The sequence below is a fragment of the Tasmannia lanceolata genome, unplaced genomic scaffold (genome assembly GCF_043159265.1).
Source record: "Tasmannia lanceolata isolate RefF3 unplaced genomic scaffold, GAP_Taslan_0.1 ptg000037l, whole genome shotgun sequence".
Lineage (NCBI taxonomy): Eukaryota > Viridiplantae > Streptophyta > Magnoliopsida > Canellales > Winteraceae > Tasmannia > Tasmannia lanceolata.
This window is the reverse complement of record NW_027518714.1, coordinates 17174852-17187228: the sequence shown is the minus strand read 5'-3', so window position 1 is coordinate 17187228 and position 12377 is coordinate 17174852. Positions and strand designations below refer to the sequence as shown.

At 41.7% G+C, this 12377-nt stretch overlaps 2 pseudogenes across 1 annotated transcript; both read left to right on the top strand.

Annotated features, from left to right (window-relative positions):
- The first annotated feature begins 3781 nt into the window (after nucleotides 1–3781).
- LOC143860617 (cytochrome P450 71AU50 pseudogene) lies at nucleotides 3782–5118 on the top strand (annotated as a pseudogene).
- Nucleotides 5119–6937: 1819 nt separating this feature from the next.
- On the top strand, nucleotides 6938–10741 carry LOC143860616 (cytochrome P450 71AU50-like; annotated as a pseudogene). The gene is made up of 2 exons (XR_013239760.1): nucleotides 6938–7877; nucleotides 9864–10741. The product of XR_013239760.1 is annotated as a cytochrome P450 71AU50-like (transcript).
- The last annotated feature ends 1636 nt before the right edge of the window (nucleotides 10742–12377 follow it).

The following is a 12377-nucleotide window of genomic DNA, read 5'->3' as shown; positions in this document are numbered from 1 at the left end:
GATATTTGCTTTCCTTATCTCATTATATATGTCATTATCTGTTTAGCTGTAGCTATGCATGCAATTGTTTATTGCTTTCTTAGATGTGATGAGTTAGGATTAGATGCGATGAGTTAGGATTTGGATGTTCACTTTCTTTGCCCATCCCCGGGTCATGCATGCTTAGATAGACGTTATCTCGGGGATGATGGTTCCCATTTCACATGATTTTGCCCAAAACTCTTCAAAGTTAATAATAAATGGCATAAGAGACCAGGTGCTTGCACTTGGGCGAATTGGGGGCGCCTAACCCCTTCCCCATTCGTCATCAGGCACGGACCTTTTATATCTCTGGTTATCTGTTGCGACAGAGCACAGCATGGGATCCAGGGCCCACTTCCTTGGATGGCGACTCTTTCTTTGTTTAAGGTGCGTCTCGAATCCGGGCTAGTCCTCGAATCGAGAGGTATCTCACTTCACATCGCCGCTCATGCTGTGAGGGGCACTCTTTCGAGAGTTCCTTGGTGGGGCTCTCCTTCACGTGGACAATCACGAGACTCGCGTGGGGGCACGTCCCCCCGCCTCTCTCGGATCGGGGTCCACAAACTTCAACTATGGAAGCAGAGTTTATAGCTCTGGCAGCATGCTGTAAAGAGGCGGAATGGCTTCGGAATTTGTTATTGGAAATTCCGTTATGGTCTAAACTAATGCCATCGATTTATGTCCATTGTGATAGTCAGGCCACACTATCAAGGGCATATAATCATGTTTATAATGGTAAGTCCAGACATATAGGACTTAGACATAGTGCTATAAGAGAGTTACTTACTAATGGAGTAGTAACTATTGATTTTGTGAGATCGAGCCAAAACTTGGCCGATCCATTCACTAAAGCTCTTGCAAGAGATCTGGTGTGTAAAACATCATTAGGGATGGGGTTAAAGCCATTAACCAATAGTCACCAATGATGGAACATCAACTCAACACTTGAATAAACATCAAGTCTTGAGTTCAATGAGTCCAAGTACATCATATGGAGTGATTGCAAGCACTATAATCTGTATTATTTGCCATCCCAAGGTAAAGTGCTTGGTACCTGTAATGTTTAAAAGGAGAAGGCTGAGTATTTAAACTCTTAATAGGCTTATAACATAGTGTTGGAGTGTTTTAGTTACAGGGGCACTCTTGATAAGCCTACCTATGTGAGTGTGGAAGTGGTGCCGCTTCCTATGAGACCTGGCTAGTCTCTAGAGCGCTCATGAAACCAAGATATAGACACAAGGCCAGTACATGTGTCGGTTTTAGAAATTGCCCAAAGAGGTGAAATCTTGTGTGTGAGACGTATCCGGTTAACCAAATAGAATAGCTTGTTCAAAGATACGTCTACTATGCAATTCTGGTTAACTTTGATATGTCCTCACCAAGTGAAGGTTCAAATCGAGAGATACCTTCATCTATGCATAAGATTTCCAAGCCTGATGAGAAAATTTTCTTTGATTTTGAAAATGGTGGGGGATTATTAGTGATTTTGCATTTTCAAAATCATGTATATTACATGTTTTAGTGTTTTGGAAAATGTTTTATCAAAAGCGTTTGGGAAAAAGAAAATGTTTTCTTGGAAATATTTGCTTTTACAAAAGGATGTAGAAGTGTAGTTGAAAAGATAGTCCCGTACCGGATGAGAGAAAAGAAAGAGAAGGGCTTATAAATCACTACCTTTTCTAACTCTTGTTGATTGCACATTGGGTTGAACCCATGGTTGGACCCGCGGGACGGTGCAACGCACCGTTCCCACACGCGCACGCGCGGCGTGGGCAATGGGCTATAGGGCGCACAGTGGCGCTTTATTGGCGCTTTTTTAGGCGCACTTTGCACTTCGCACGTACGCAACGTCGCGAGGAGCGATTGGAGCCTTTAATTTTTCCAGATTTGATCTGCACCGTTGGATCAAGATGAAGGTGGACCGGTCGGATGGGTGGGTCAAATGGTTCGCAGGCCCATCAAGCCGAATGGTTCAGTTGGGTTGGGCTTCGGTTCGGGCCTAACGGTCGGCCCAACGGGCCCATAACTCCAACGGTCAAAGGGTGTGATCAAATGGGTTGTGTCCCTTCCCCCAACGGTCATGTGCCAAGGGGGTGCGATCCACACCATAGATGGTTGATCTAACGATGACTGGGTTGGAGAGAGGTTTTACTCAAACCAACAGTCACCTCTAGAATCGATCAGGACCATTCAATATCAATGGGTGCGATCTAACGGTCAGATTTCAAACATTCTGGAAAGGTGCCCTGTAGAGGTGTTTTTCACACTGAAAAGACACCAGATGGTCTATAAAAATGTGCAAACTTCAGTCATTTCATATAGAAATCGAATTGGCAATTCTGACAGACTTTACACTCTCTTCTACACTCCTACAAAAATCCCCAAGTATTTCTACATACTGTTTTTCTTTTGTTTACTGTTCTAGATACAGTTTTTCTGCAGAAACAGAATCTAGAGATTTCTATAAGGCTTGAAATTTCGGAAGGGCATTTCGAGTTTGATTCCGCTAGTGCTACGCGTCATCAAACATTAGTAGGGCTTCCCTACTAAGCTTCATTGTATCTTGGAGGCAATTCGCGGATCCCCTTTGCACACTACTAGTGGGGGTGAATCTTGTCTTAAGGAAAGTGATATCACGCCTTGAAGCAACAAGTTTCTGTTTTCTATCATCAACAGTACCCTCAACAAATTTTCCAACAGTAAGTAGAGAAGAGAGAATTCAAAACAGTTGCTTATAGCAATTCTAAAAGAAATTAATTGATAAGATGAAGTCTAAAAATACAAAAGAGTTTAGTCCTTCCCTTCTTTGCAGAATTCCAGAGTTGCAGACGAACCGGTGGAAGAATATGGAAAAGGAAAGTTGGAGAAGAGAGAAAAATGTTGAAAGCTTGAAGAAAATGGAAAAGGATTAAGAGTTTGAGAGCTTGAGAGCTTTGTGTGAGGCTTTTGGCTTGACTTTTTGTGGTTTAGAGGGAGTTGAAATGGGTGAAGAACTACCATTTTACTATTTTAGGCCATCAATCATGGATTTTAAAATTTGGGTATTATTTTAAAGTAAAGATGGCATGAAAGCAAGGATTTTTTGTTCTAATTGAAGATTTGGAGGAGATCTATATCTCATTGAATGGAAAAATGGGCATTTTAAAGCAAGATTCTTGGGGAATAGATTTTGTGCTTGGGGCGAGGATAAATTTGCAAAATGGGTAGGTTTTGGGAAAGTTATGGCCGTTTGATTGAAAGCACACGATTTCTGGCAAGATTCGGTCTTATTTGGGGAAGAATTTGAAAAAGAATGGGCAAGAAAATGGTTGATTTTCGTATATAGGGCTCAGTGGGAAGCTTTTGTAAATTTGAGTGACTTTTGGGTTGGTTTTGTACTTAAAAGGTAAAGGGCATGGGTACTAAATAGACATAAAAGGATGTGCTTTTCTAAAGCTCCAAGGAGAAGGGTATGGCATTTTTTGGCCTTGTTTCAAGAGAGTGGTTTTAAAAAAAACCATGTGCTTACAGCTTCAAGTCACACTTTTGGGCACGGTACATTTCTCCATGTTTCTATTGTTTTTGTGTAAAAACAAAGCGTTTGACCAGCACAATCCATGACAAATGTGTGTGTGTGTCGTCTCTCTATTTTTTCTAGTGAGATAAATGTGCCACCACTTATGAAATTACTATAATGTCATTTAGCTTTGGGGTTGAGCCTCTAGCTCTAATTGGTTAAGGCTTTGGTTTTTAACCCATCTTACCTGGCAAAAAAAACAAAAAAAAAATATCTCCTTAGCTTTCCATCAGATGGCAAGCAAGAAATTGACCCCTCTCCACTCCTCTCTTTTTAAGTGCTGTATATATATGCAAGAATAGAGTTGCAGGTTCAGAGAGAGAAATAATGGACGAAAGGCGTGTTAGCTTTGCCAGAACCGTGCCTACCATGTCTTCTTGGACTACCCTTCTCTTGGTGTTAGTGGGAGGAATTTGTTCCTTTGCTTATCTCCTACTTGCAAGGAGAGGAAAAGGAAAAAAGTTACCTCCTGGTCCTCTAGGCCTACCAATTTTGGGGAACCTTCACAGGTTGGGCAAGCTCCCTCACTGCGATCTCCATAGGTTAGCCAAAGACTATGGCCCCATCATGTTCATGAGGCTCGGCCTAGTCCCGACTGTTATCGTCTCGTCCCCGAAGGCGGCCCAAGAGTTCCTCAAGACACATGACCTTGTGTTCGCCAATAGGCCATTCTCCGAGGCTGCCAAGTACATGGCCTACAACCGTAAGGGTATTGCTTTCACCGAGTATGGCCCTTATTGGCGTAACGCTCGTAAATTGTGCACCCTAGAGTTGCTTAGCAACCTTAAGATCGAATCCTTCGAGTCCACGAGGCGAGAAGAGTTAGCCCTCCTCGTCCAATCCCTCAAGGATATATCAAATTCTCGTGTGGCCATAGACCTTAGTGCAAAGGTGGCATCTCTCGGCGTGGACATGACTTGTATGATGGTGTTTGGCAAGAAGTACAAGAGTGAGGATTTGGATGAGAGAGGGTTTATAGAAGTGGTTCAAGAGACCCTCGAATTGACGGCAGCTTTCAACATAGCAGATTACATCCCCTATTTTGGGGCATTTGATCTTCAAGGGCTGAGTCGCCGCATGAAAGCCGTTAGCAAGGTCTTGGATAATTTCTTAGAGAAAATCATAGATGAACATATGCAGGTTGGAGACCGCAGGAATCATAAGGATTTCATGGATGTCATGTTATCCCTCATGGAGTCCAAGGAATCTGAGTTTCAAGTTGATCGCACCAACATCAAAGCCATCCTATTGGTAAGGAAATATATCTATCTATAATATATGGAAAAACACTTTCAAAATGGGATTTCGTTTGGAAAATGAAGACAAAAGTGGAATTCACCGACAATTTGGTCAATTCCACAGCTATTTTGCATTTTGTGGAAGACAAGATCACTTCATTGTCTTTTGCTCATATGTCGCGCCTACGCATTAAGATTGCCAAATCGTTCGGCCATACTAATCCCGTGTTTATTTTCGGGAAAGGATCCCGTTTTAGAAGTGTTTTCCTATACAGTGAATGTGTTTCTTTTATTTGTCGTTCATTTTCTTTCTATGAATAACTTTTATCTGGAAAGCTCACCATTTTACAACCATGAGCGGGCCCACCATTTCCACCCAAATCCAGGCATAGGGTGACACCCACCATTTCACATTATGTTTTGATAGGGTGAGTTCTACCCATGGGCGGGTAGAACTCACCTCGTGATAGGGTGAGTTCTAACCCATAGGGTTGTAGGGATGCATATTTATAGTTGAAATGGGTGAAGAACTACCATTTTACTATTTTAGGCCATCAATCATGGATTTTAAAATTTGGGTATTATTTTAAAGTAAAGATGGCATGAAAGCAAGAATTTTTTGTTCTAATTGAAGATTTGGAGGAGATCTATATCTCATTGAATGGAAAAATGGGCATTTTAAAGCAAGATTCTTGGGGAATAGATTTTGTGCTTGGGGCGAGGATAAATTTGCAAAATGGGTAGGTTTTGGGAAAGTTATGGCCGTTTGATTGAAAGCACACGATTTCTGGCAAGATTCGGTCTTATTTGGGGAAGAATTTGAAAAAGAATGGGCAAGAAAATGGTTGATTTTCGTATATAGGGCTCAGTGGCAAGATTTTGTAAATTTGAGTGACTTTTGGGTTGGTTTTGTACTTAAAAGGTAAAGGGCATGTGTACTAAATAGACATAAAAGGATGTGCTTTTCTAAAGCTCCAAGGAGAAGGGTATGGCATTTTTTGGCCTTGTTTCAAGAGAGTGGTTTTAAAAAAAACCATGTGCTTACAGCTTCAAGTCACACTTTTGGGCACGGTACATTTCTCCATGTTTCTATTGTTTTTGTGTAAAAACAAAGCGTTTGACCAGCACAATCCATGACAAATGTGTGTGTGTCGTCTCTCTATTTTTTCTAGTGAGATAAATGTGCCACCACTAGCGGTGTAAACTAGCCGAGCCGAGCTTGGCCAGGCTCGGCTCGGCTCGTTAAGCTCAAAGGCTCGGCTCGGACTCGAACCAGGCTCGGGCTCGGGCTCAGCTCGGCTCGGCTCGGCTTGGTCCGGTCAGGCTCGGCCAGGCTCGTGAGCCGCTCGGGAGCTTTATCGAGCTTGGGTTTATCGAGAGTTTCGCACACCAAAGGTTGGTAGCAAAAGCAAATAAGATAAAAAAGTAATCATTACAAATAAAAAAGTAAATTATCTGAATTTATAAAGTTTAAAATGAAAAATTACCAAGAAAAGGCAGTAAGTTATGACAATTAAGAAAAAAATACCAAAAAGGGTTAGAAGTTATGACAATTACGGGAAAAAATTAATCCGATTTTTCACAACCGTTTGATACTCAAACGAGTACGTTTTTACAGATGACGTTGACATGACATACGCACCCTCATTACGTTTTTGCAGATGATGTTGACAAGACGAGCCTTAACGAGCCGAGCCGAGCCGAGCCTGGCATAACTCGGGCTCGGCTCGTTAAGCTTAACGAGCCAGCTCGGCTCGGCTCGTTAAGGATTCGAGCCGAGCTTGAGCCGAGCTTTTTTCGAGCCGAGCTCGAGAGAGCTTCCGAGCCCGAGCCAAAATTGACACCCTTAGCCACCACTTATGAAATTACTATAATGTCATTTACCTTTCGGGTTGAGCCTCTAGCTCTAATTGGTTAAGGCTTTGGTTTTTAACCCATCTTACCTGTCAAAAAAAAAACAAAAAAAAATCTCCTTAGCTTTCCATAAAAAAAATCTCCTTAGCTTTCCATCAGATGGCAAGCAAGAAATTGACCCCTCTCCACTCCTCTCTTTTTAAGTGCTGTATATATATATATATATATATATATATATATATATATATGCAAGAATAGAGTTGCAGGTTCAGAGAGAGAAATAATGGACGAAAGGCGTGTTAGCTTTGCCAGAACCGTGCCTACCATGTCTTCTTGGACTGCCCTTCTCTTGGTGTTAGTGGGAGGAATTTGTTCCTTTGCTTATCTCCTACTTGCAAGGAGAGGAAAAGGAAAAAAGGTTACCTCCTGGTCCTCTAGGCTTACCAATTTTGGGGAACCTTCACAGGTTGGGCAAGCTCCCTCACTGCGATCTCCATAGGTTAGCCAAAGACTATGGCCCCATCATGTTCATGAGGCTCAGCCTAGTCCCGACTGTTATCGTCTCGTCCCCGAAGGCGGCCCAAGAGTTCCTCAAGACACATGACCTTGTGTTCGCCAATAGGCCATTCTCCGAGGCTGCCAAGTACATGGCCTACAACCGTAAGGGTATTGCTTTCACCGAGTATGGCCCTTATTGGCGCAACGCTCGTAAATTGTGCACCCTAGAGTTGCTTAGCAACCTTAAGATGGAATCCTTCGAGTCCACGAGGCGAGAAGAGTTAGCCCTCCTCATCCAATCCCTCAAGGATATATCAAATTCTCGTGTGGCCATAGACCTTAGTGCAAAGGTGGCATCTCTCAGCGTGGACATGACTTGTATGATGGTGTTTGGCAAGAAGTACAAGGATGAGGATTTGGATGAGAGAGGGTTTATAGAAGTGGTTCAAGAGACCCTCGAATTGACGGCAGCTTTCAACATAGCGGATTACATCCCCTATTTTGGAGTATTTGATCTTCAAGGGCTGAGTCGCCGCATGAAGGCGGTTAGCAAGGTCTTGGATAATTTCTTAGAGAAAATCATAGATGAGCATATGCAGGTTGGAGACCACAGGAATCTTAAGGATTTCATGGATGTCATGTTATCCCTCATGGAGTCCAAGGAATCCGAGTTTCAAGTTGATCGCACCAACATCAAAGCCATCCTATTGGTAAGGAAATATATCTATATACCTGGCAAAAAGTGACCCGGACCCGCCCGTCAAAACTGGGCCGGGCTGGGTGGACCCGCGGGTACCCGCAGAGAAGTATAAAAGTTTTATGTTGGCCTTTTTTTTCCCATAATTGTCATAATTTTTTTATTTTCTTTGTACTTTTTTTGGTAATTGTCATATTTTAATACATTCTTTTGGTAATTTTTTTGGTAATTTTCCTACTTTGCTTCCATTTTTCTGTAATTTTTCATTTAAAACTTAGTACCCGCATGATTATTATATATTGCTATTATTTATTGCTAGCCACCTTTGCGCAAATCGCAAATCGTACTTCTGCCGATCTTTGCCGCAAAGAATTGGCGACAAGCCGAAAAGTAGCCTTGGCGAAGGTGGCTAGAGAATCCCTGTACAAAAAAAATCTTTAAAAAAATACGTCAAAAATCCGGGTGACCAACGGGTCGACCCGGCCCGTACGGGCCGGGTGCGGGTCCAAGCTCAATGACCCGTAAAATTTTCCAGGTCATTTTAACCAGGCCCGTTTGACCCGGACCCGTACGGGCCGGGTCAAACCCGGCCCGGCCCGCTCGTTTGCCAAGTCTATATATCTATCTATAATATTTGGAAAACACTTTCAAAATGGGATTTCGTTTGGAAAATGAAGACAAAAGTGGAATTCACCGACAATTTGGTCAATTCCACAGCTATTTTGCATTTTGTGGAAGACAAGATCACTTCATTGTCTTTTGCTCATGTGTCGCGCCTACGCGGGATTGCCAAATCGTTCAGCCATACACTATTCCCGTGTTTATTTTCGGGAAAGGATCCTGTTTTAGAAGTGTTTTCCTATATAGTGAATGTGTTTCTTTTATTTGTCGTTCATTTTCTTTCTATGAATAATATTTATCTGGAAAGCTCACAATTTTACAACCATGAGCGGGCCCACCATTTCCACCCAAATTCAGGCATAGGGTGACACCCACCATTTCACATTATGTTTTGATAGGGTGAGTTCTACCCATAGTTGCCGGAAACTCCTTAGGCGGGTGGGAAACTCTTTTCTCCTAAAATGAGAGAAACACGTTTCGGAAACGTTGCCAAAATATGATACAAAATTGGAGAAATATTTCTAAAACACATGGGAAACATATGAAAAACTTATGTAAATAATGTGTAAACACGTGATAAACATATGCAACAGTAGTAGAAAATGCATATGAAACGCGTAGGAAACATGTGTGGAACTTATGAAAATCATTGTGGAAAAAACACGTAATTTCCTAAGACGTCTATCGTACGATTTTCTATTGTTTATCGTTTCTCGTTTCTACTGTATTTTTTTTCATGCGTTTCCCGTTTCCATTTCACGTTTCGTTTCCCGTTTCTATTTCCCACCCTGGTACTTCTGCCTACTCCACTCAAATCCATGCATAGGTGCAACCCACGATTTTACACCTCATGTTTTGATAGGGTGGGGTGCATTATTTTCCACCCATGGACCAAGAATGCTAGTACTTATATAGTTAGCAATCACACGTGCCTCTTTTGATAACAGAAAAAAATCAGCGCTTATTTTTTTTTTTATTTCTTAAAAAATTTATCATTAATTAAATAAGAGAAGATTACATGTGCACTTTACGGGTAGACAAACCGGTCCTTATTTTTTAAATATGGTCACATATTTTCTTATAAAATTCTTTTAAGTTAATTTTATTAACAAATGAGACATTAAGCCACTTTGGAATTCATTAACTAAGATAGATGTAAAGCTATTATTGATGTTAATATTTGCATATAAAATTATCTCCAAATCAGAATACACCCGGCCACATATGATTATACAAGAATATCATTCAAAAAAAAAAAGATTGTACAAGATTAATTTTTAATTGTGCATTAAACTTATGCTTAATTAGTCAAAATTTGAAGAGCTCTTTCAAAGCATATATGTGTGTATAAATCATTAAAACTACCATTTTTGTGTAGGATATGCTACTGGGTGCAATGGATACATCGGCGTGCGTGGTCGATTGGGCCCTCTCGGAGCTCCTTCGGAATCCAAGAGTGATGAAGAAAGTCCAAGAAGAGTTAGAGCGCGAGGTTGGCATGGAGCGAATGGTGGCGGAGTCAGACTTGGTTAACTTAGAGTACATGAACATGGTGATTAAGGAAAGCATGAGGCTCCACCCTGTGGTCCCATTGCTCGCTCCTCACGAGGCCATGGAGGACTGCACGGTTAATGGTTTTTACATACCAAGAAAATCTCGTGTCATTATAAATGGTTGGGCGATCGGACGGGACCCCAATTCATGGCCGAATGCTGAGGAATTCTTGCCTGAGAGGTTCATCGGCACAAATATAGATCTCAGAGGCCGAGATTTTCAGCTTATTCCTTTTGGGTCTGGACGTAGAAGTTGCCCTGGGATGCAATTGGGACTCAGGGTGGTTCGATTGGTGTTGGCGCAGTTAGTGCATTGCTTTGATTGGGAGCTTCCAAATGGAATGTCTCCCTCTGATTTGGACATGACCGAGAAGTTTAGCCTTGTGGTGCCAAGAGCTAACCATCTATTGGCTATTCCAACATATCGCCTTCATGGGTAGAATTTTGGGGTGGGGCTGCTCTCCAGTGGGAGAGAAATCATTAAAATAAGCTGTTAAGGCATTGGCTATCCTGGTTAAAATATTACATCCAGCTCATCAAGCCTATCCAAGTACAAAATAAACCCTGGATAGTCATCCTCATGGAGAACAGGCCCTTTGGCTTTGTTGTGTATTTCTTTTTCACTTTAAAATGCTCAATGGCTTGAGTTGATCAAAAGGAAATGCATCGATGATGAACTTACTAAAAGCCTAGTTTTTATGTAGATTTACTCTAGGAAGCCGCAAATATATTTCTTAGTGTCACTCAGTTGGTCCCTTCTCTCATTTGAAGTGGGTGAACCATTTGAAGTGGGTCACCATTTTCTTAAGACAATGGTGCTTAAGAAAATAAATAAATAAAAGAGACCGATTTCGGGTGTCAATATGTGCAGTCTCCACTATGTTGTCCATGATTCGAAATCGACCAGATAATTAATTGGGCTCTGAATACCGGATAGTGAAGAGCAAGTCCTAGACATATGAGCCCTGAATGTCTCATTGCCTACCACGAACTCTACGGCCAAGGCAGTACCAGATTCCCATAACTTCTTAAGACACTGACCTATGTCCTGGGGTGGTTTTGATATGGAATACTGTCTGTGCCTCTCGATCCAGGTTGTGACAACACCCATTGTGCACTCACAAGGCAATCATCCTTAAGAAAATCTGAGGATTCTAGGGAACTTCTTTTAAGGAAACACGGGCCAGGGAACCTGAGGATGAATATAATAAAGCAATTTTGAGGTAAATAAACCAAAGTGGTAATATATGATATTCAAGCATAATTTAACATAAAACTAAAGGGTCAATCCATGCAATACAACCACACAGAAATCAGACAGCTACCTATATATGTATATATCTATCTATTATAACTATTATAATATAGTAATCGGCCAATCTATTATAATATAGCAATAAGCCAACTGTGTGATGTGGACGAAAAAAAAAAAAAAAAACAGAAATTCCTTTGTATTACCCATCACTAAAATCTCTTTTTGCAAAATTTTAGAAAGTTTCCTTAAATCCCTCCTAAAATCTCTCTCCTCCCCTATGGCATTCAAACCCCAACGTTTCAACGTTTCTTTCTTGTTCTTTAATATAATCCATTTGACAAAAGTTTCATAACGATTTCCCTCCTTAATTTTATAACACATCACGTTACACCTCTGGTTTTCATAGGGTGTGGCCCACCATCTCTATCCAAACTCATGGGTAGGGTGAGCCCACAATTTTACCCCTAATAGAATCGATGGGTCTTATGGGGTAGCCCCACCATCTAGGGGTCCAACTCGCGTCGGGTTGAGGCCAACCCTAACCCAATCCAAGATAGCATTCCCTCAACCCTAACCCAACCCGCCTCTAAATCTCTCAACCCTAGCCCAACCCATCTAACCCGAAATCAGGTCAGATTGAGTTGGCTTCGTGTTCAACTGAGGCCAAACAGAAAAATACAATAACCCAAATAAATCAAGATAAACTTGGAGGATAGAGGTCGGGTCGGGTTGGCAAGGCCTCAACCCTAACCCAACATGAAATTAAATCGGGTTGGTTTTTCCCAACCCTAACCCAACCCGAGCCAAAATCGGGTTGAACCCATTTGGGTTGAGCCCGGCCCAAGTTGCGCCCCTACCACCATCTCTATCCAAACTCGTGCATTAGGTTGGGTCCCACTATTTTTCTCATGTTTTAATTTGGTGGGCCCACCATTTTACCATAGCATGGCCCACAATACTAGTACACATATATGGAATTTAATAGACAATTTTGTCGAAAGTCATTCGGCGGCTAACCTTCGTTGTAGAAAACAGCCAACTCAGATTCATCAGTAAGAAGAGTAGGATTCCACACCCAACTTCC